The sequence below is a fragment of the Thunnus albacares genome, chromosome 1 (genome assembly GCF_914725855.1).
Source record: "Thunnus albacares chromosome 1, fThuAlb1.1, whole genome shotgun sequence".
Lineage (NCBI taxonomy): Eukaryota > Metazoa > Chordata > Actinopteri > Scombriformes > Scombridae > Thunnus > Thunnus albacares.
The window spans coordinates 1,998,108-2,020,062 of record NC_058106.1 but is presented as its reverse complement, the minus strand read 5'-3'; the positions used below and the strand labels follow the sequence as shown (position 1 = coordinate 2,020,062).

At 38.5% G+C, this 21,955-nt stretch overlaps 1 protein-coding gene across 3 annotated transcripts in view; it reads left to right on the top strand.

Moving 5' to 3' along the window:
• LOC122979582 (cortexin domain-containing 1-like) overlaps positions 1–21,955 on the top strand; it is a 43,134-nt gene that overhangs the window by 371 nt on the left and 20,808 nt on the right. Inside the window, exons 2-7 of one of the 3 annotated variants that reach the window (XM_044347185.1) lie at positions 4,533–4,584; positions 4,706–4,739; positions 11,229–11,301; positions 11,546–11,616; positions 11,865–12,016; positions 16,148–16,237. The exons of 1 other annotated variant lie outside the window; for it this stretch is intronic. The gene's annotated coding sequence lies outside the window, so the exon portion shown is untranslated. The remainder of the gene's footprint in view (positions 1–4,532; positions 4,585–4,705; positions 4,740–11,228; positions 11,302–11,545; positions 11,617–11,864; positions 12,017–16,147; positions 16,238–21,955) is intronic. One more of the 3 variants, XM_044347266.1, reaches the window with a different exon arrangement.

Below are 21,955 nucleotides of genomic sequence, written 5' to 3'. Positions count from 1 at the left end.
TTCTTTCTTTCTGTCTTTCTTTCTCTGCACTACACAGGCAACAGTTCTCCATTTGTTAGTGCAGTGATACAGGCTTCCCTGGATAATAACAGTCAGTGATGTTATGAAGTGTCCATGTGCTATTGGATATGTACAGTTGAATGTAGAATGAACATATATAACTACTGAATGTCCCATTTGCACTTGCTTGCTTGCTTGAGTTTAGTTGTTAATCTTAGATTTGGTAAACCAAATGTTCCAACCAAATGTTCCCTGCTGGAGAACAGGGGGAGGTGCTTGCTTCAGAGTGGTATCTTCAGGCAACTTTCTCCTGATTGCTCAGCGCCATTGGGACATCAGGAACACATCATATACTAAAATTGGGATGATTGGTTTGCTTAGTAATGATAAGGGATTTCATACATTCAGCTAGAGCTGCAACTAATGATTTTTTTCTTTATCAGTTTATCTTTCAATTATTTTTATGATTAATCATTTTATGTTACTGTATAAAGTGTTAGAAAATTATGAAAAAAGCCCTTCACACCTATTCACAGTCCAAGGTGATGTCCTCAAATATCTTGTTTTATCTGAACAATAGTATCAAAACCAAAAGTTTACAATGATATAAGACAGAAAAAAAGCAGCAAGTCCTCACATTGAAGAAGACAGAAATGACAAGCGTTTGGTGTTTTTCAGTGATAAATGACGTCACTGATTATCAAAGTTATTAGTGAGTGGTTGTGTGTGTGGCAAAACAACCTTAGCTCAAGGTTGGCTTTTTCTTGAGGTTCCAACCACATCACATGATCTTCATCAGGAGATGCAGTTCATGATGAAATGCAGATTTATGATCATTTTATGCTTTCAAAATGATTAGGTAAAGGTAAATGATGAGGTAAATACTGACCTCAAACAAGGCATGCAATGCACTGTGTTTCCTCTTGTTTGTATTTGGTCCAGAGATAAAATACAAACCAATAATGAGTCATTATTCAGATCTGCTTGGATGCTTGGAAACATCCTGCACAGTTCAATGCATGGTTGTATTTAATTGTGATTAATTGCATGACTGTTCATAGTTAATTGCAAATTAATCACACATTTTTTATCTGTTCAAAATTTACTATAAAGGGACATTTTTCATGTGTTAATACTCTTATCAACATGGGAGTGGGTAAGATATGCTTGCTTGATGCAAATGTATGCATTTATGGTTGTAAATCAATTAACAACACAAAACAATGCCGAAGATTGTCAGAAACAAGTTAACAATTTAGCTTTTCATAAATACACTGAAAAAAGGAGACTGGCCATTTGTTGGATTTATCTAAGTATGTTTTGTGCATTTTACACATTTTTTTCATGTTCTGAGGCAAAATGTAATAGCATTGTGTAGAATCTACATTGTATGCAGAGAGAGTACATGAACTTGTTTAGGAAATGTTGGGATAAAGTGAGTTGTTGTATTGTATTTATTGGGACCATGTACAGTGTTAAATGTAAATGTTAACATTTGATGTACTGCGCCAGAGTTAGGTTATAGCTAATTTTCATCTGCAGTCCCTTACAATTAAATCATATAATAGCACAATAACAAACAGTACAAAGCAAAAAATACACACAGGACACATTATACAAAATACAAAACTACACAATCAAGTATCAATACTAATTTTTCTCGGTGCCTGGTGCAATCACACATGGCACACAATGAATTTGAAGAAGACAGACCTATTTGCTGCTTTGTCATGTCTATGGTCATGCCATTATTCAGCTCAACTTGGTAAGTATGGATGGCTGGAATAAATTTGAATACTGGCTAATGTGTAACCATGTAGTATAATGCCTTCAGAGTCACCACCGTAAGTTAATGAACTGCCATGAGGTTATTTGCTCTCGCACTGTTTAATCACTATGTCTGTCTCAGTGAAAATTTCCAAGCAGATACCATTACTGTTAAGTTAGCATTTGTAAATAATAATAGTTAGCGTATCATTGGGATTAGCCTTGGTCAATGAGGAGTGCGAATGCTTTGCTGTGGTCATTTGACAGTTGGAGGATTACTCTATTGGGCTTGTGCTGTTAAAGGTAGGCTACTGAGTTATATATCTTGTGTTGAAGGTTAAGGACATTGTTGGGTAGTACGTAACGTTAAGGTGGCTAACAGTAGGCTTATAGTTTGTGAGGCCTGCCAAGTTAGCAGGCTCAGTAAGAAACGCCAGCTGAAGTTGTGACCGGTTGGACTTAAGCCACAGATCTGCTCCCGAGAAGATGTGTACATGGACAGCTGCGGACACGACAGATGTGTCGTAGCTCTGTTTATACTACTCTCTGGAGTTCGCTTGGAGGACATATTCCTCACATGGAGAGTAGATCAACGTCTACAGGAAGACGGCGTTGTGACCTTGTGGGCTTGTCTGTGCAAGGCACAATGAATTGGAGGTACGTGGATGTCCGCACAGAGCCTATACATACACCCTCTACTGAAAAATTTACGTCATGCGTACCCTGGTACCATATAAGCCCACTTGCAAATTCTGAGTCAAATTTAAAAAAAACACATTATAATTTTTTGCTGTTTGATGTTTCTTCCAATGAAGCTGCTTGTTAAATAAATGACACTTTTTATTGTAAGTCAATCAGATTTGTTAATAATGAATTATCGAAGCATATGTGTGACATGTACCTGCTGCACATGAAGTTGCAAAAAAACTTTGGTGGTTTTGGTATCCTCAGAGAATACTATTTTTTGCATATTTCTACTCCTATTTTTGGTAAATACTCAATTGTTATGTTTGAATTAGAAATATGTTAGAATATTACTTGAATCAAAAATACTGTTTCTTTTGAAATCAAAATATCAGTTTTAGCATGCGAGCAAACAGACCACATGCTGCATCAATACAGTAGCTGCATGGTATGGTTTATTGCAATGACATAAAGCATGATAAGTATGTATAGTTTACATTTTTGTATGCAGTTTATATTATTATACTGTTGAATAGATAATAAATGTGTATGTTTATCTTTATTTATTTTTGGATTAACATTTTTATCTGGTGGGCTTAAAGGGGACGCTACCAAAAAAATCACACTGTTTGGGGTGGATATAAATGAGTACAGCTAATTATTTCTCTACATGATCAATTAATACTCTTCATGTTATGTTAGCACACCATGTAAAGATTTATTTCATATAGTTGTTTTTTTAATGTCATGTGTGTAGAATAAAATATTCTCTTTTAACCATAAATTCACTGAGGTTCCCTTTAAGCCCACCTGCTCCCACTAAGCCTACTTGATTGTGTTTCAATGGGGATTTTGTCCCTTTTGACTTTTGAACCATTTTCTTCCCTAATTTTAACCTCACCTCATGAATCAGCTCAATAAATCAGATAATTAATACCCATATTTAAATATCACTGATATTAAATGGGTCAATTCATTCTGGACAGGCCTATATATTATCCTAACATAAGCAATATTTTTCTAATTTTTACTTTTCAGAGAAGTTTTAGTTTAAGATGAGATAATGAGCTTCAAGATGTTATGACTCTGTATGTTTTAATGTTACTCCACAATGGTTTTAAAATGTGTTCCTACAATGTTTTCAAACTACTAGCCTAAATGTGATTAACATTTGAAAATCAATTACATTTATTGTTTAATTGTAAATCCTGAAATTGACTAATTTACCATCCTTGGAAGATTAGTATTGAACCTGCAAACTGTTTTTCTTTCAGTCAGTTGGTCCTTCATAAAAACATCTGCACTTTCAACCAACTGGCTGGACCAGAAATTTTGGCCAATTTCAAATGCCAACAGCACACCATAGGATAGAGATACAGACAAAATAACACATATTGAAAGATGAAGTATCTGAGAATAATTTCCAGTATAGTTTGATTTTGTTCATAAATAGTTTTTTGGCTACATTCCAAAGAAGACATGTTGTAAGTTAAGCTTTTTCTGCGTTGACAACACAGTAAAATGGCTGGCCATGCCCATTTCAAATGCCATTTACAGGCCATAGGATTGAAGTGGAGACAAAATGAAAATAGCTATTGAGAGCTAAGAGATTACAGATTTGAATAGAACAAGTTTGTATTCTTAAAGGGTACGTTAGGTACCCATTAAGCCCACTTAAATTGGAGCATTATATATTAAAAATGTCTGAAAAGCGGATTTGGTGGGCTTAATAGGGATGTTTACATTTCGGGCCGGTGTTAGATTGCTTGTGTTTTTGCTAGAAATGGGCAGAATGAAACTTTACATGCCTGTGCAAAATAGGAGGTACTTAAGGCTCTGGTGTTACTACCAAACCCTGTAAAAAACAAGGGATTTTATAATAGTTGCATAAACTATGTAATAATAGTTGCATAAACTATGTAATATTTAACAATTTTGTGACTATTTGAAAACACCCATCCATAGTTTATGCAGTGTTCTTTATGATATATCACTTTTGTTTTGTGAGTTATAGTTTTGAATTGTAGAAGTGGGCTTTTTTGTTTGTTTTTTTAATGTCGTTGCCCTTGTTGCTGCTGCAGATGGCTGTCAGACGTGCATAGTGTGTCTGCTGTGGCTCAAGTTCTGTGGTGGGTATGTATCTTTTCTCAAAATAACAGGATTAGAAGTGTCTCCACCTAAAGTTATATTTAGACTATACTAATGCTAATACTAATGCAGCGATTTGTGTGTGTGTGTGTGTTTGGTACTGCAGCTCACCGCCAGCCTCACACTCTGAAGTTTTTGTGGTGAGTATAACTGTTATATAAATGTACAGTGTTTCTCCTATATTCATTCTGCAGTGGTGCCTCTGCAGAATTATGAGTTTGAGATTGTCAATCTTGCAGTAAATGTACAGTATAGGCTACAGTTTGTCAGTAAATAAATGCTGCAGCTCTCATCTGTTTGTTCACCAACCGCTGGAGGCAGGTTAGCCCTGAAGTTAGCAACAATGAGTTAGCTTGACCTGACCAGGCTTACTTAAGGTGAACTGACCTTTCTGCACCGCAACCCCACCCAAAAGGGACCTGGATGCAGACAAAATGGCAGACATGGAGGCAGAAATCTTGGACCTCCGCCTCCATAGTTGAAAAGAAATCATATGACCTTGGCAGCGGAAGTTGGTCTTCCTCGCGTTGTTTTTGCGTGAAAATCTGCATTGCGCATGTGCGTAGTACGCTTGTTGTCTGTAACAGCCTGTGGACTGATTTCTATGTGAAGAACCCAGGCCGGATGTTCAGCGAAAATCCAAGGGAGGTGACGTTTTTGCACACTCCCGAGTGCCTTGACGCTCTCCTCTAACGTCAATAAATGACCAGCATGACAACAAAACAACACAACAAAAGCGGTGCTATCCAATTAGAAACACCCTGCAGATATTAGCTCTCCGGCTAATGAGATGGCTAGCTGCCTCCATCAACCACTACAACCACTTGTTGCTGCCCAGACACAGCCTGTTGCTCCCCAGCGGCAGCGTATTGCTCCCCGACAACAGCTCGTTGCTGCCCAGACACAACCTGTTGCTTCCTGGCCACAGCTCACTGAGCCTACTGGTGTTTAGTAAAGATGGTACTAACACTACCTAAGCAAAAAACAACAGCTATACACGATTAAACATGCATCCAGGCGAATGTGTGTGTGTGTGTGTATATGTGTGTATGTGTGTGTGTGTGAGTGACAAGATGGCGGACATGATCTAGGATGATGACATCCCACGAGAGTCAAGATGGTGGATGTGACAACAGGAGGAAATCATGTCATGCAAGAATCAAATAGTGGATGTGACTGCGGTGTTTTGGTTAGAGACAAAGGTAGATGGTGCTGGCCAGAGGTCAGCAACTCCGCAATCACCCATTTCAGCATGTGTGCTATCAAATACACTCATCTGGTGATAAGATGGCGAGGGGCAGAACACCGCTGTGTCCCACATTATCTGCCCACCAGATGTGCAAAGGGGTGCAGGTGTTTATGTGTATGTGTGCATGTAAACAGGGTTAGCAACAACAGAGAGAAAGGTGAAAGAAATGCTGGCTCATGGTAGAATCCCTTGACCATGGGGAAAGAGCAGTAGTTGCTTTGTCACACAGAAAAGCGCACGTATGGACGGTAGTCTGTAATGCATGTTGTCTGGACTGTTGACTGACAAACCAACCTGCTTTCTTGCTCACTATGGCACAATAAACAGCAGTCCTGAGCGGGACAACAAAAATTACAACTTAACAAGCAGCAAGCATCAGTGCTCCTCGGAGCTTAGCAGAACAAAAGGACTCAGCAGTCCATCAATTCACAACACAGTAGCAATAAAGCTTAACAAGCAGTAAAGCTAACACAATACAACACTGTCTCTGCCCAGACTTAAACAGCTTACTTGGGTCGGTTCAGAAAGTGACCCAAGTAAGAGAGCAACTCATTTCCTCGAGGGTTAGCAGCAGCTGGTTTCTCAGTGGGCAGCGAGGAAACACAGGAGACGTGACTCAGTCGGAAAGCAGCGGGGTATAGAAGTTCTCCGTGTCTTCGTGAAGAAATCCTTTTCAAGAGAACGCTGGGTTGCAGCAGCAGTGGATCTTCTTTGGATCTGGTAATTATGCTTGGTTGAACACAGGGAGAAGTCTCATCTTGTCCAGCAAGGGGAGGATCTTCAAACTCGGCGAGGAGAAATACAATGGAAAGCTGGTTACCTCCTTTAGTAAAATGGCTCACAGGGAAAGCAGAACTTCCTGTGGCATGGTTACAATGGAAAGGCAATGGGTGTATCTGTGTAGCTGGTACTTATAGCTGAGGTGATGTCATGGCTGTATCGCTGGAACTTCCTGTGGTGTTAGGACGTCTCTGCCAATGAGAGAGTTTGGGGCTCTCCCAGATCTTGCTCCAAGGTGCGAACTGCAGGGCAGGCTGGGAGTTGTAGTCTGTGTGAGCAGCCTTTTGGCGCTCTTCCATTGTTTCAGGGATTAAAGGACAAAGGCGGCCTCATGGTCAGGCTTCAGAGTTTACAAGTAGGCATGCCTTTGTCTGAACACATGGTTGAGACCCAACATAAATTACACACTGCTAGAATAACCTCTTCCAAAGTAATAGGAAGAGTTTTTTTTTATCTCCCTTGTTGATGTTAGGGATGTTCAGACTATCAAAAACAAAATTGTTTACATTCCTGATTAATTTCTAACTGATCTTTTGTTATACAGCCAGAACCTCAGCAAATTTCAGTTATTAATCTTGATGTCTCAAATACTCCTATCTGATGAGCCAAATATTTTCCTATTTTGTCCCCATATTCATAATATTTGTGTCTGGAATTATTTATTAATTTAGTAATCTCTTTTGTGGAGAGACGAATAAATTCAGTTTGCATAGATATCCTCTTTGCAAGTAATTCAGGAGTAGGAGATTTTGCATGCTGACTGCATGCTGCTGATCTAGTTCTGAAATTGGTTCAATTAATTTTTGTCTTTTCTCTTTTTGTGTTCTGGTCAGTTGTGCACAGTGGGAGATGATTTGGCCACGAATATAAGCCTTCAGTGCTTTCAATAACATATGAGATGTGAGATGCACCGTAACAGCTGGGATTTCGGTAGTTTGCATATAGAAAAAAGTATTTGATATCTTTTGATTCAGTATGTGTTTCATGGGATAGTAAACTGTTGTCCATTTGCCAGGTTCTGCATAGTTGCAGTTTTAGTGGGGCATGATCAGATAAAACAATGGCCTCATAATCAGTATGTTTTACTGCTGAAAGTAATTTAGAATCTATGAAAAAATAATCAATTCTGGAAAAGGAATTGTGTGGCTGAGAGAAAAAAGACTATTTTTGTTGAGTTGGTTGTATGTATCTCCAAAGGTCTATTTTATTAGCTGTGTTCACAAAGTTCTGAATCAGTTTGGCTGACTTAGACAAAGATTGCTGTTTGTTTGATGATCTGTCCAATACTGGATCCATCACAAAGTTAAAGTTCCCAGCTAGAATGAGGTTGTGGATGTGAAGGTTTGCTTAAGGAAGATAGCACTGAATACATAAACTTCTCATCATCATGGTTGGGGGCATAGATTAAATCAAATCTCAACTGCTTCAGACTCATCAGAAAGTATCTGCCTTTCAGCACAGCCCAGCTCTACATGCATGCTATTATATTCTCACACCTGTCATGTTGCATCACTACCTGGTCACAAGCCTCACAATCAACTATAAAACCTATAATATCACTATATAATAACACAATAAAAATAGTGGATAAATAAACCAATGAGGTGACACCATTGTCAAAAAAAAAAAAGTCTCCTGTGGACAGGTGTTGTAATTTAGCGTTTCGCTATAATCACTAAACACATTGCTTCTGATGTCTGTGCATAATTATATGTTGAAGTTCCAAAGCTATTATGCTGTCATTGTCAAATAAATAAAAGTAAAGTAGATGTTTGCCAGCGTAACTGGGGTATTATAGATTTTCTCAGTTACTATATCTACCATTTGAGTACGAAATTATATCAGATGGAATAAAAGGAATATATCTATTAATTATAATAGCAGTTCCATGTGACTTGAAATTAAAATTGGAATGAAACATGTGCCCAACCCAATTTTTATGTAGTTGTTTATGAGCTTGATTTTCTGGCCCCATCTTCTTTAGATGAGCCAGTATATTATCTGGTTTCATAGCTCCGTTCAAGCATTTACAGTTCCAGGTGACAAACTGCACCACACTTTCCTCACCAGTCTTAAAGGACCCCTTCATACTTCTGTCTATGATCTGGTTTTGTAAAGGATAAGATGTGTTTCATAAGCTCCTCCTTAACATATAACTGTGTAAAACTCCTGAACCTCAGTTTCTTACTGAATTTAACTATTACAGTAAAGCAGGAGCAAGTAACAGCAAGGAAAATGAATGAATAAATATTTAGTCTCTCTTCTTTATCTATTTATCACAAGTCCAGAGTATCTGTCAACTGTGCATTCCTCTGAGCCTGTTTACTCTGACTGTGTTAATGAAACAGAAAGACAAAACCTTTGTCAATGGATCAGCTTACTGGTGTATCTAACTACTGTATGGTAACATCATATATTATCATTCTTTCTACCATGGTCTGGATGAATACTCTTTTCTGATTGGCCAGCAAGTGTGTGTTAAAACCGTTAAATGCACATGTTCGGCTCAAGTTTAATCACCGTTCTAAATTCATCCACTACCAAACCTGTAGCCATAGCAACATCAAAGCCCACAGCTGTCAAAGCTTACTCGTCATGAAGTTCTGAAGAATGGGACACAGCAGAGGAAAAAGAAATGGAGAAGAAAAGAAAGAAACCAAGTGAAAAACGGCACAAGGAACTGACACCTTAAGAGCTTCAAATGATAGAGAAAGAGAAGAATGAGATTAATACAAAAAAAAGCAACAAAACGGGCAGTTAATATATTCAGAAACTTTCTCTACCAAAAACAAAAGAACACTGATTTGGAGACATACTCTGCGGTTATGCTTAATGACAACTTACATGAATGCCTCAGTTCAGGCTGGCAGTGAGTACAGTGTGGCAAGTTGTCATGACAGCAGTAAGCTCTTACTTCATAACCTTTCGATTTTGAGTGCAAAACTTTCACCAAAAATTTGAGAATGCTTTTATTTTATATTGTTGGCAAATGACCATGGTATAGGTGGGATAATCAACTTGTAGCTGTGCGTTAAACGGTTTTAAGGCACTTCACAGAGGGTGGTTCTTTGGCCCCTCATCATGTCTTAAAACCATTTAATGCACACCTACTTGTTGATTATCCCTTATGGATGACATTATTTTCAGTGGATCATTATACTAGCTATGATGTTTAGGTTGTCTGCAGCCTTCTGACAGAAATTGTATAAAGTCTAAATTAACTAGAAAATGAATCATTTAGCTTGGCTGTCTTGGTTTAATCTCTGATACGTTTGTTATAGTGCGCTGTATCACCCAATAACTATTATCAGCCCCTATCAAGTTGTTCATAAGAGTTTATGTCAAACCACTTCCATTGACATTACTTGCATGAAAGTCAGTCCACTTTAGCAATCCTCTGATTAAAGAAATCCTCAGCTGCTTGTGGGGAGTCAAAGGAGTGTCTACTCCCATCCACTGTGATGGTGAGTCAGGCTGGATAGAATAGGCTGTTGGTAATGTTGGCATCTCAGGGTTTTTCTTTTTACTGAGTTGAACATGGCACCCAATTTGTTGACCTCCAGTCTCATGTCTGGAAAGATGAGTACCTTGTATGTGAGTCGGCCTTTCGTTTTGGTGAGATCCAGTATCTTCAGTTTATCTGTGTAGTAATGCAGGAGGACAAGTATTGCATGGGGCCTCTCCTCTCCGGTTGGCTTTGGGGCTAGTGTGCGATGTGCTCTGTTTATCATCACAGGAGAATCGAAGCTAGCAGTACCCAGCACTGCGGGGAAAAATTCAGTAAGGAATTTGATCATGTTACTTTCTTTGGCTCCTTCTTTAATGGCCACTAACTGAGGGTTTTGTCTTGTGTTCTCTAGGTCCAGGCGTTTGTCCTGTAGTTTCTTACATTCCTTAGTGATTGCTTGTTGTGTCTGAGCCAGGACTGTTTCTCTGGATGTTTTTAGCTCTTCTCTTAACATTTGTAGAGAAAACGAGGTCTTAGATGTGGTCTCCATTGTGTTGTCTGCCATCTTTGGACTGCTGACTGCGAGGGGAGTTACAGTTTCTACACAGTCTATACTAAGCCAAAAATCCAAAAGCCAGTACACAGTCTAGGTGAAAGCCAGAGAAACAAAACAATCCAGGCAAATGTACCAAAACATGGTTAAGCTTAACCATGTCATGTGATATGCTACTTCAGTACACTTTCCCAGAATATATTATGGGGACCAATACAAACAATTGCAGATTAACATTTAATATCCAGGAATTCACATTATAGACACTACCACTGACTATCCCTGTAACAAAATGACAATTTCACAATTTCACATATTGATCATACACAGTCCAGCCATATACTAGGTTTTGACCTAGTCTTATTCATAGTGGAGGCTGGCTTGACCGCAGTTGTACATTGAAGAGAGCAATGATGTCATTCACATTTTGAGATGCAGAAATATACTGTATATTGGCCATTTGCTGCTCTGCTATAAAAAGATTGGCATCAGCTATCAAAAAACATACTCTGTTGACCTCTAGTATATACTATATGTGTTTGGAGAAATACAGTTTTACATTGTAGAAGGGTTTTTTCTGTTGCTCTTTGTTGCTGCAGATTAACAAGCAAACTCACAGTCTGTGCATGTCTCCTGGAGTCAGCGCATTTACTGTGGGCTCAAGCTTTTGTGGTAAGAATATGACTTTTTATTCACTCTGTTAATGGCATGGCAGGGCTCTGCAGATGGCTATTTCAGTTGATCAGTTAAGTAGTCCTGGGCTTTGGCATCAGTTTTTAATCCAAAACATTGGTCCTAGCCAGAGTTGTAAAGTAACAAAGTGAAAATAATCTCTAACTGTACTTAAGTATTTTTTCTGGGTTTTCATACTTGAGTATTTATCTTTCTGACAACTTTTACTTTGCTATATTTTCAGAATATATTCGTGATGGTCCCATGATCAGTGATGTACAAGAGAGATGGCCAGCTCTCTTTGATGTAATGGATGTAAGTAAAAATAATCTGTCAATAATGGTGTGATTTCTTGTGCTGTAGATGGTATATGCAACTGTTAGACTAATGCTTGGCTCCATTAGGATGTGGTTTGGAATATTCCATAGCAGAAATCAAATGATGACTAAACATACAAAGTGCATGCGGTGATGTGGTTGGCAGGTGTAGTTTTGGTGTAACAAATGTCTGGTGTATATGTCAGTGGTCCGTGTTGTTAACAATTGGTTTCATGTTGTTTTCAGATAAACATAGAGCTCAAGCTTATCACAACTATGCCTCTACAGTCAAGGTTTCTGTCACAGCTTGACCTATATCCACAAATCTGCTAAGGGTGTTCCCAAAGCGATCAGGGCAGCAGGGCAAAAAGCTTGAAGACATGGCTGCCATGATGATAGTAAGAACTTTTTAACTATTTAACTATAAATTGCAATAAATTTTGAAAAGATGTCTAGATGATGTTTTGGTATGATAAGTATGACTGAGTGGCAGTTTTGTCACAGCAGTCATTTCATGAATATAAGCAATAAACATGATTGTATGAACACAGGAATTTCCTTCAAAAAAATGGCTTATTATGGCTTATTTGTTTTTCTACCAGCCCAGATACAGAGGTTGCTTGAGCTCTTCATATTGTCAATAACACAGGAACATCAGACACAAATTTCAAAAACTGGCATACTTACTAGCCTGAAAGGACTCAGAAAATTTATAATGCACCCACACTGTTCCACTGTAAGAAATTTATGTGAATTTTTTTTTTATCACATCCACTAGTGCAGGATGAGGTCGCTATTAAAAATGCACTGTTATCCAAAAAGTAAATATTAATGGAAATAATTTTGGACTTAAACTAAGGACATGAAATATGTCAAACAGGGATGCACCTGCACCTAAAATAGGGTGGAATCAGGTAGAATTACCAGGACCATCAAAAAAGGTTACTCACTGAAGTTATCACGGATCTCTGCAATATTTCTGTTTTGAAATGATGTTGTAAAGTATACTTGTTTAGAAACTACAGACCTTCAAACACACCAAGACCCCTTCTCTCATGTTGTTGGCATGTTCAAGTAAAATGGGACAACTGGTAAGGTAAACTGGGACATTCATTTTCAGTTCAAATTTTTTTTTTTATTTGAACATATAGTATATAGAACAATTGAACATAGAAGGGTTGAACAGAGTAAAATAGGGAATCAGGTGTTGTATGAATACAAAAATAATTAACAAATGATTTAACCTTAAACCTTAACATAACCTCTTAAATGTTTCATATTTCATATTTCACTTTTCACCATATTTCATCCTACTATGTTAGTTGGGTTTTAGTTTTAATTGTTAAAACTTAAAAGGGCTGAACTGCCCAGTGAAACAAGCCAGAATACTGGTTATGAAACCATTCATAGGCCTACTGCGTGTAGCCTACTGCTCCTGTGAAATTATACGCAGTCTTTGTAGACAAACCCCTTGTCTTCCATTATGCCATGGTCATCCCCACAGCTCTTGTGGAACCAGCAATGGCATTGTTGACAGCTAATCCACTCCTCTGTCACCTTGGGATCACTTTTGTCCCCATACATTCTCCTACAGAGCTTACAGGGGTAGCTGCTGCAGGTTTAGCTTTCTGTTTGGCTGGCAGAGGAAGGAAGGAGATATCATCAAGCGGAGACATGATAATTTTGTCTGCACCCAGATCTTCCATGCTGAAAGTCGTCTCAGCATGTGAGGGTGGTATGGCATCTCGGGGTGGCATGGCAGGTGAGGGTGGTAGGGTGGGTGAGGATGGCATAGTACATAAGAGTTGCACAGCAAGTGAGGGTGGCATGGCATGTGAGGGCGGCATGGTACGTGAGGGTGGCACGGCAGGTGAAGTTGGCATGGCATGTGAGGGTGGCACAGCACAAGAGGGTGGCATGGCGCGTGAGGGTGGCACGGCACATTAGGGTGGCATGGCAGGTGCTACAGTGGGTGGCAGTGGCACGGCCCTCTCCATGGTGGTACTTGGAGCATAGACCTCAGCAGGGACAATGTTTTTGTTCAGGAGAAACATTCCCATTCCCCTGAAGCCAGCCTAAGCATTCCTAACTGTGGCAGTCTTCTGCCATGCCTTGTTGAAAAGGGAGAAGAACTCTGTTTTTGGCAGCTTGAGTCCTGCTGTCTACCTTCTCCACTTTCTCCCTTCCTCATACCAATTGTGCTTAAGGCTCTTCAAAAGAGCCTTGTCGGCTGGCTGCAGGACATGTGTCATGTGTGATGGATAGCACATGAGGTCTCATTGTTGTCTTTCATCAGCTGGATTAAAGGCATGTTATATGAATGGCTGCTGTGGCGGTTGAGTAGGACGGCATGAGATCTGAGGTCGTCCTTCAGCAGCTGTGCCACAAACAGCTTACCCCACTCAACGAAGTGCTCGCCGTTCTCTGAGACACTGGCAATCACATGATTTGGGCACCCATACAGCCATTCCATCCTCAGCCATTTTCCTTTGAAAATGACAAGTGTGCGGCTGTACTGGCCCACAGCATTGAATGCTGCCAGCACTGTTGTGGTTTCTCCCTTCTCCCCAGCTGTTATGTCAACACACTGTTTCCCCACTTCCCCAACCACCTGTGTGGAGCAGAACTCGTCTTGTAGTCCTGATTTGTCACATTTCCACAGATGTGAAGGAACTAGGGGCGCATGATTCAGGAGATCTCATGATTTGTTTCAACTTGAATTCTTGGGATCACGATTCAATTCACAATCGATTCGCAATTCAAAACAATCTGTGATTCAAAATCGATTCGATCCTTGATTCATAATGAATTCTCAATTCAATACATTTGTAGATTTGATTCTAGATTGATGTTTTGAGGTACTCTTTCCATTTGACTGCAGTAGACACTTTTATAGGTCTCAAAGAAAAAATATCACACTGAATCAAATGTAAACATTTACTACTCAATGTCAACCCTGAGAAAGATTTATTTTCCTTTAGTCCACTCAGTCAATAAGAAACCAAGGCAGCCCTGAGACAAAGGGTAAAATGAATACTTAATATAAAAATAAAAATGATAAAGATGTCTTATTCACAAAAAACAATGTGTATTCAGCAAATATGTCTATTAAAATTAAAATATTTCATAAAACACTTCATTATAATACAGTTCTGCAAATTTTTAAATAGCCTGTTTTTGGTTTAGCACCCTTATTATGCAAAAGTAAAATTCGATATGTTGCAGCACTTACCAAGCAGTTTGCCTGACCTGATGTCCTGGAAGGTTTTACCACACACTTCCTGGTAACTATAGACCAATCAAAATGATTGTTTTATTTTCAGTAGTGTTGTAGCAACAACTCAAGACCTTTTAAGTGATTTGCTGCTAATATTTGAAGAGCACAGTGCCTCAAAGCTTATATGTCCCATTCTACATGATGTCCTAAATTACATCACCCTACAACTTGCTCCTTATTGTAGAGGGTAATTAAAATCATAAGCTGATAACTATTATGCTGGGATCCCACTGGGCACATGTGCGCCACATTCCAGCTCTGACACGGCAGACGGAGCTGATCATGGTCACTCTAGTCAACACTTGTGATCCTACCGGGTGCACCGCAGTGCGTTCCAGAAGTGTCCCAGAAGCAGCTCTCCCCTCTGCTGTGCTAAAGATACATGCCCTGTCTATTTCTACAGAGCAGATCGAGCTGGGCAGGAAGTCAGACACAGAAACAGCGTTGAGCATCTGGTCAATTTTCAAGATAAAACAACCTGTGCAGACTTCCGATTGTATATCAACAATAAACACAATTAAAACAGACGAATAAAGAAACCATATAATTATGTAGCCTACTTAATCATAGTAGGAGTACAAAAATCAAGGAAAATTATCAAATCAACGAAAGCTGAGCAAGTTAACAAAATCAGGGAGTTTAGTTGCTCTGCTACTGCAGTAATTATGCCTAAAGGCACTTTATCAGCTTTGACTAGGCTGCCGTAATTACTGTAGTAGGAATGCTACTGAATTTAAAAGGTGGATGGCTTCCCTGCAGCCAAGATGCTACGCTTCTGAAACACTCACAGTGGGATAGGACGCTGTGCAGAGGATGGAGCAAACCATGTCAGAGCTGGAACGCAGCGCACAGGCCCCCGGTGGGATCCTGGCATTAGAAAGCTGCCACTCAGCAACAGTTATCAAGTCAAGTCAAGTATAACTTCATTCGTCCTCAGAGGAGCAATTGGTTTTACAGCAGATTGAAACACACACAAGATACAAACCACATAAAGCAACAACAGGTAGTGTCCACTTTAAGTTTTATTTTAAGCAAAAGTGCTTTAATTATTCAATGATCATTTCCCATGGGTGAATAGAGAGGAGCCTCGGCATTTGTTTTGGTTTTCAGATTGTTTGTGCAGATGGCAGCATCACAAGTCACAAGAAGAGTTTTCAATTTTTTTTGTCTTTGCCCACCTTCATCCCTACCGCTGACAATTAGAGTTAAAATGTCACGTCATGTTGTCATGTTCTTTGTCTTGATCCTTGAGGATGACATCAATGCTGGCGGGGAGTGCGCCATAAAAGGACTCTGCATCTATGTCAACAAGGATCCTGAGGATCTGGTGCAAGAGTACATGGTGAGTGTGTGCAAAAGTAGGAGGTGCCTTTGCCATATTCTAAGAAATAAATACATTTGTTTAAACATGTTTTTTTTAAAAGTAGACTAAGTTATAAGAACTTCATTTTATCAGACATACCTGTGTGATGTCTCATTATTCTGACAAAGCCATATGGTAATTCCAATTTGCCAGCAAAAAAAATGTTTATCCAGGTATCTTAATGAATTTTATCTTAAGTGCTGAAATTCATGACTGTACATTTGATTATAATTGTTTTTGTTATAATTAACATGGTCTATCAACAATGAAAATGCATTTTTCTGATTGCAGAGATGCAATAAAATTATAATACAATAGTCTTAAGTACAGCTATGTCTCCCTCTGGCTCCAGTAGTAGGACCTGATGCTTTGCTCATTAGTCTACAGCATGTGGTGTCATTGCATTTCACCTTTTTCCTTCATTCTCTCCAACTCTTTTGAAAAGTCCGTGATACTACTGCCTCACCTCCAAAGTTGAAAATAGCCTTTGTTGTGACTTTAAAAATTGTCTGAGTGTAAGTTTGGAACTCCTCTAGTATAACTGAAGAAACAAATTTAATGAAATATTGTGAGTTGCTTTGGTGCAAAAGAATGTGTGATGAACATTCTGAGTGTTGGTTCACCACAGTGTTTATTTACTCGATTTAATCTAAAATGGCCTATAATCTGTTAGCCAGGCTGGTGAAAACCATAGGTGAAAACAAACTCAGGTGTTCTACTCTGCCAGCAACTTTCTGGCTGCACTGGGCTGATTACAGTATAGTGCCACCGCGGAGTGTGCCAGTATTGCAGTCAAATTAGTCAATTCAGCTAAACAGTGCAAATTGTGTTAAACCAAGCCAGGATGGGGAGGCACAAAATTTGATAGTGGTGCTCATCTTTGGATTCTCTATGGAGAGGAAGCCCTGGTATAGATAATGATCCCATTTATGACTATATTGTGAGCATCTTGATTTCAAGTAGCAGATTATTTTTTAAGGTATAAATGACTGTGTTTATATAGACACTAATAATCATGATAACATAATAATCATAATGATCAATACGACGACAATTAAGGTGTTTACATGGATTGTGTGAGCTGCGAAGCACAATAAGGTTCGTTGGCAATCCGTTGTTCACACATTTTCACTCCATTGATCACACATTGTTCCTCTCACTCTTTTTTCACAATAAAAGTCAATGGGAGGAACTGTCCAACTGAGTTGGAACCTTTATCACTTTGAGACTCAATTGCTTGGACATAACTTGTCCTACAGACCCCATTCCAACTTTAAAAAGTTCACAAAACTTTGAATTTTCAAAGTTATCAGATTGTATTGTGATATCTTTTGTACTTTTTGGACAATGTATGTCCAAAGTGAGGGTTTTTACAGCTTTTTACAGATCTCATCAGTGTGTCATGTGATCAGGCTGAGTGGAAAGCACAGATATTTCTAGAACAGAAAAAAAATTCTAAACAGTACTCACTCCCAGTTTTAACTCCTCAAGCTACAGAAATTGCATTTTCCAGTTGTTGTTTCTTATGTACCATCATTGAATGCGACTTGACTGCTCTTTAACATTATTACTTAAAATTTAGATTGAAAAGCATGTTAAAGGTATCTTTTGTTGTCATGTAAACTGTGTCTGAGTAAACCAGTGGTTTAAGATCATGATCATCAGAGCTCCTTTTAGATCCAAAGATTTTGAGTTTGAACCCTGCTTACGGCAGAACTCAGAAGAGTTGAAGGTGGAAAAAATGCAGAAACACACAGGTGCTGTCAATCTGCTGATTTAGACTGCAAAACACAGTCCTTGTGATGAAACCTCTCTCTTTCTCTGTTTAAACTGTTAATCACTGGAAACCTACAGGTTTCATTTACAATTTAAAATTGTCCTCATCTCAGAAACACACAAAAACAACCACAATTAGATACTGGCATGCACATAGATATGCACATAATAGTCAAGAAAACTTTCTGTCTGAAAAATTACAACCCATATATATTTCATGCAAATGAAAGTCTAAACACAAAAATCTGACTTCGTATTTCTGTGTGACATATTAGCTTGGTGCATGACAGCTTTCACCAATCACACACAATTTCTACAGAAATTGCATTTTCTAGTTTATTTTGCCGTTTTTTGGCATCTAACTAGTCCTATGCAATTTGTCATATTAACTTTGTTTCAATGTCAAAATTCACATCTCCATAAGGAGATGTATGTTTTACTTTTCTCATTTCTAGCATATTCCAGTGATTTTATATAATTTTTTAAAGTATTAAAATGTATAACAGAAAGTCTATGGGAGCTATGTTTGAAAGTGCATATCTCAAAAATTAAAAATGCTGAAGCGTTCAAACCTCATGGAAAGGTGTCCCATGTGTTAATGCTTAACATATTATAACATGGGACCAACAGCGCCACCATGCGGTCAGTTATTACATGTTTTACATTTTGGCTAATAACTCATGAACTGTGAGGCCTATTCAAACAATATTTGTACATTGTGTTCCTTAGATGATACCAAGTAGACTGATATAGCCCACGCCCATTTGCGCCTGAAAATTTTTTCTGCCATTTTGGATTTTTTGGTACATATTTTGCTTCTGTTGGCACATATTTCAGCCAAACAAAGCTTATGTGTTCATTTTTGGTAACACTTACCATTTGTCTGTAATAGATTACCAAACTTTTGAAGGCCTGGCCTGATGCACCATAACTGTTCAACGCTGAATTGGATTGACACCAAATTTGGGAATGTTGTACATAATGCCACAGTGCACAAGAGTATAGCATTTGATACAATTCTACCCACAGGGGCTGCTACTGTAATATTATAACTTGATATTTCTACAATTCTGGTATCTTTAATGAAATGAAACTTGCTATACAAGTTTATCCATGTCAATGTGCATGATATATTGAAACATGGCACCAATAGCCCCACCGTGTGGCCATTAGTGAAAAACCACCATACTACTTATTAAGTTCCAGATCTCTTAAATAGGATATTCCATGGTCACTAAATTCAGCCAAATTCAAGTCTGTAGCACTTGATACAATTTCACTTGTGGGTGGCACTACAAGATTTGGAAAACAATTCCTCCTGCAGCAGCTTGCAGTGGCAGTAGCAGTAGCAGCAGCTAGCAGTTTGCAGCTCTCACATGTAATTTCTTTAGAAATTGAAGAATTTTCTAGTTATTATTGTAATTTCGCCGTTTTTTGGCATCTAACTAGTCCTATACAATTTGTTGCATTAACTTTGTTTCAATGTCAAAACTTACATCTCCATAAGGAGATGTACACTATTACTTTTCTTTTTTGTAACATGTTTCAATGATTTTATATAATTTTAGACATAAGTAAACATAACTAAATACATTTAAATAAGTATTTAAAGTTATAATGGAAAGTCTATGGGAGCAATGTTTGAAAGTTCATATCTCAAAAACTAAAGTGCTAAAATGTTCACGCTTGATTGACGGGTGTCCCATGAGGAAATTTTATCTTAAAAAATGGGACCAACAGCGCCACCATGTGGTCATTTATTATGTGTTTTACATTTTGGCTGATAACTTATGAACCGTTAGGCCTATCCAAGCAATATTTATTCCTTAGTTAATTTTAGTGTATTCCTTGGATGATGCCAAGTAGACTGTAGGCCATGCCCATTTGTGCCTAAAAATATTTCTGCAATTTTGGATTTTTTTAGTAAACACATTTTTTACTTCTGTTGCCACAAATTTCATCCAATCTTAATCAAACTTGGTACATACCATATTTAGATGGCCCTGAACAAAGCTTATGTGTTCGTTTTTTGGTATCACTTATTGTTTGTCTGTAATTGGTTCCCAAACTTTTGAAGGCATGGCCTGTTGCATTTAACGGGCCATACCTCTTCAATACTGAATTGGATTGCAACCAAATTTGGCACTGTTGTACATGTAGACACACTGCACAAGTGTAACATTTCATACAATTCTGTAATGCCAGTGAGCAAAAACCACTGGCTTCAGACTGCTCTGAACGCTCAGTTTCCAACATTTTTTTCTACTTTAAGCCCGAGATGACAATGACTCATGACAGATTTCTTTATATGGTCATCTGCTCCACGCACAGCATGCAAGTCTGTTGCTGCACTCCACTAACATTATGGTGTTTTTCCATTGTTTTAAGGGTAGTCATGCCGAGCCATGACTCCTTTACACAGTACTGCAAAGTAAAATAAGTTGTTTACCTGTTGGAGGTGTGCTGGTCGTCTGCAGCTCTTCATCAAAGATCATCATCACTGTGGCTGTTTCTGCTTGTACCATTTCTCCCTGCATTATTTGTAACTGATCCAAATATATCTTGTTATTTCGACTGGTTTTTAGTGCCACTAACAAAGCTCTGTTAATTCAGTTTCATTTCCTGTAAATTCTTCACAATAAAAGTCTCCCGTTATTTAGTCATTTAAAAGCGTTTAATGTAAAGCAGTAAAGCAAGAAATGTTGGGTTCACATCAGCTGTAACATAATATAACTCTGATACGGCTGCCCCAAAGCTCTCGGAAAGCTGGCCAATCAGAACAGAGTGGGCTCATCGTGAAGGGGACCTTAAAGAGACCGGAGCTAAAACTGCCTGTTAGAGACAAAGGCTGAACTGAGGGGCTGCATAAAGGGCCAGTATAAGATAAATAAAGAGTTTTTTGAACTGCAAAGCTACTCTTGTGGAGTCCAGAACTAAAAATATAGAGCTGGAATTGAGCATAACCCTTTAACTGCCTCCAATGACAAATCCTGAAAAATTGGCTCATGGTTCAAAATTCAAGATTTTTATTATTATAATTTATTATTATCATTTTAAAACACAAGGTTGTATAATTAAATGTACTTTGTAGTCCCTTTATGCTACTCACAAAAAAGAAATTATATAAATGGATTAATAAATAATAAGTAATAACAATAAATCTATTTTTTTATATTGGAATGTGGAGGATGAATTGAGAAAGACGCTGCTCTGTCATCTGGTGGTATGACAGCCAATACTTCTGTATCTCTTGCCAGATGGTAGCAGGGTGAACAGGCTGTGGCTGGGGTGGGTATTGTTTTTTTAATATCCTTGGAGCTCTGTGCAGGCGCCTCACCTTACCGATATCACTTATGCTTGGTAGATGGGTACCAGTGATGTTCTGGGTGGTTTTCATCACCTACTGCAGAGCCTTCCTGTCTTGAGCCGTGCACATCTCATGCCAATTTTTGATGTTTCCAGTCAGGATGCTTTCTATTACTTCCCAAAAGTTTCCCAAAAATGTTTCTGTGCATCATTGTTGATTTCCTCCTGATATGAATTTAATTCAAGTCAATTCAATTCAATTTTTCAATTCAATTTTATTTATATAGTGCCAAATCATAACAAAAGTTATCTCAGGGCACTTTTCACATAGAGCAGGCCTCAACCATACATTTAGAGAGACCAATTAATTCCCCCATTGGCAAACACTTGGCAATAGCGGCAAAGGAAAACTCCCCTTTAACAGGAAGAAGGCTCAAGCAGAACCGGGCTCTAGGTGGGCAGACACCTGCCTTGACCCATTGGGTTAAGAGAGAAAGAGGGAGGGAGAGGGAGATCGGGGAGAGCAGGCCCGGACTGGCACACTGAGACTTTTCCCCATGGTCTGGCCTGCTAAATGGTCATGGATTTATTTATTTATTTTTTTGTGACCCTGAA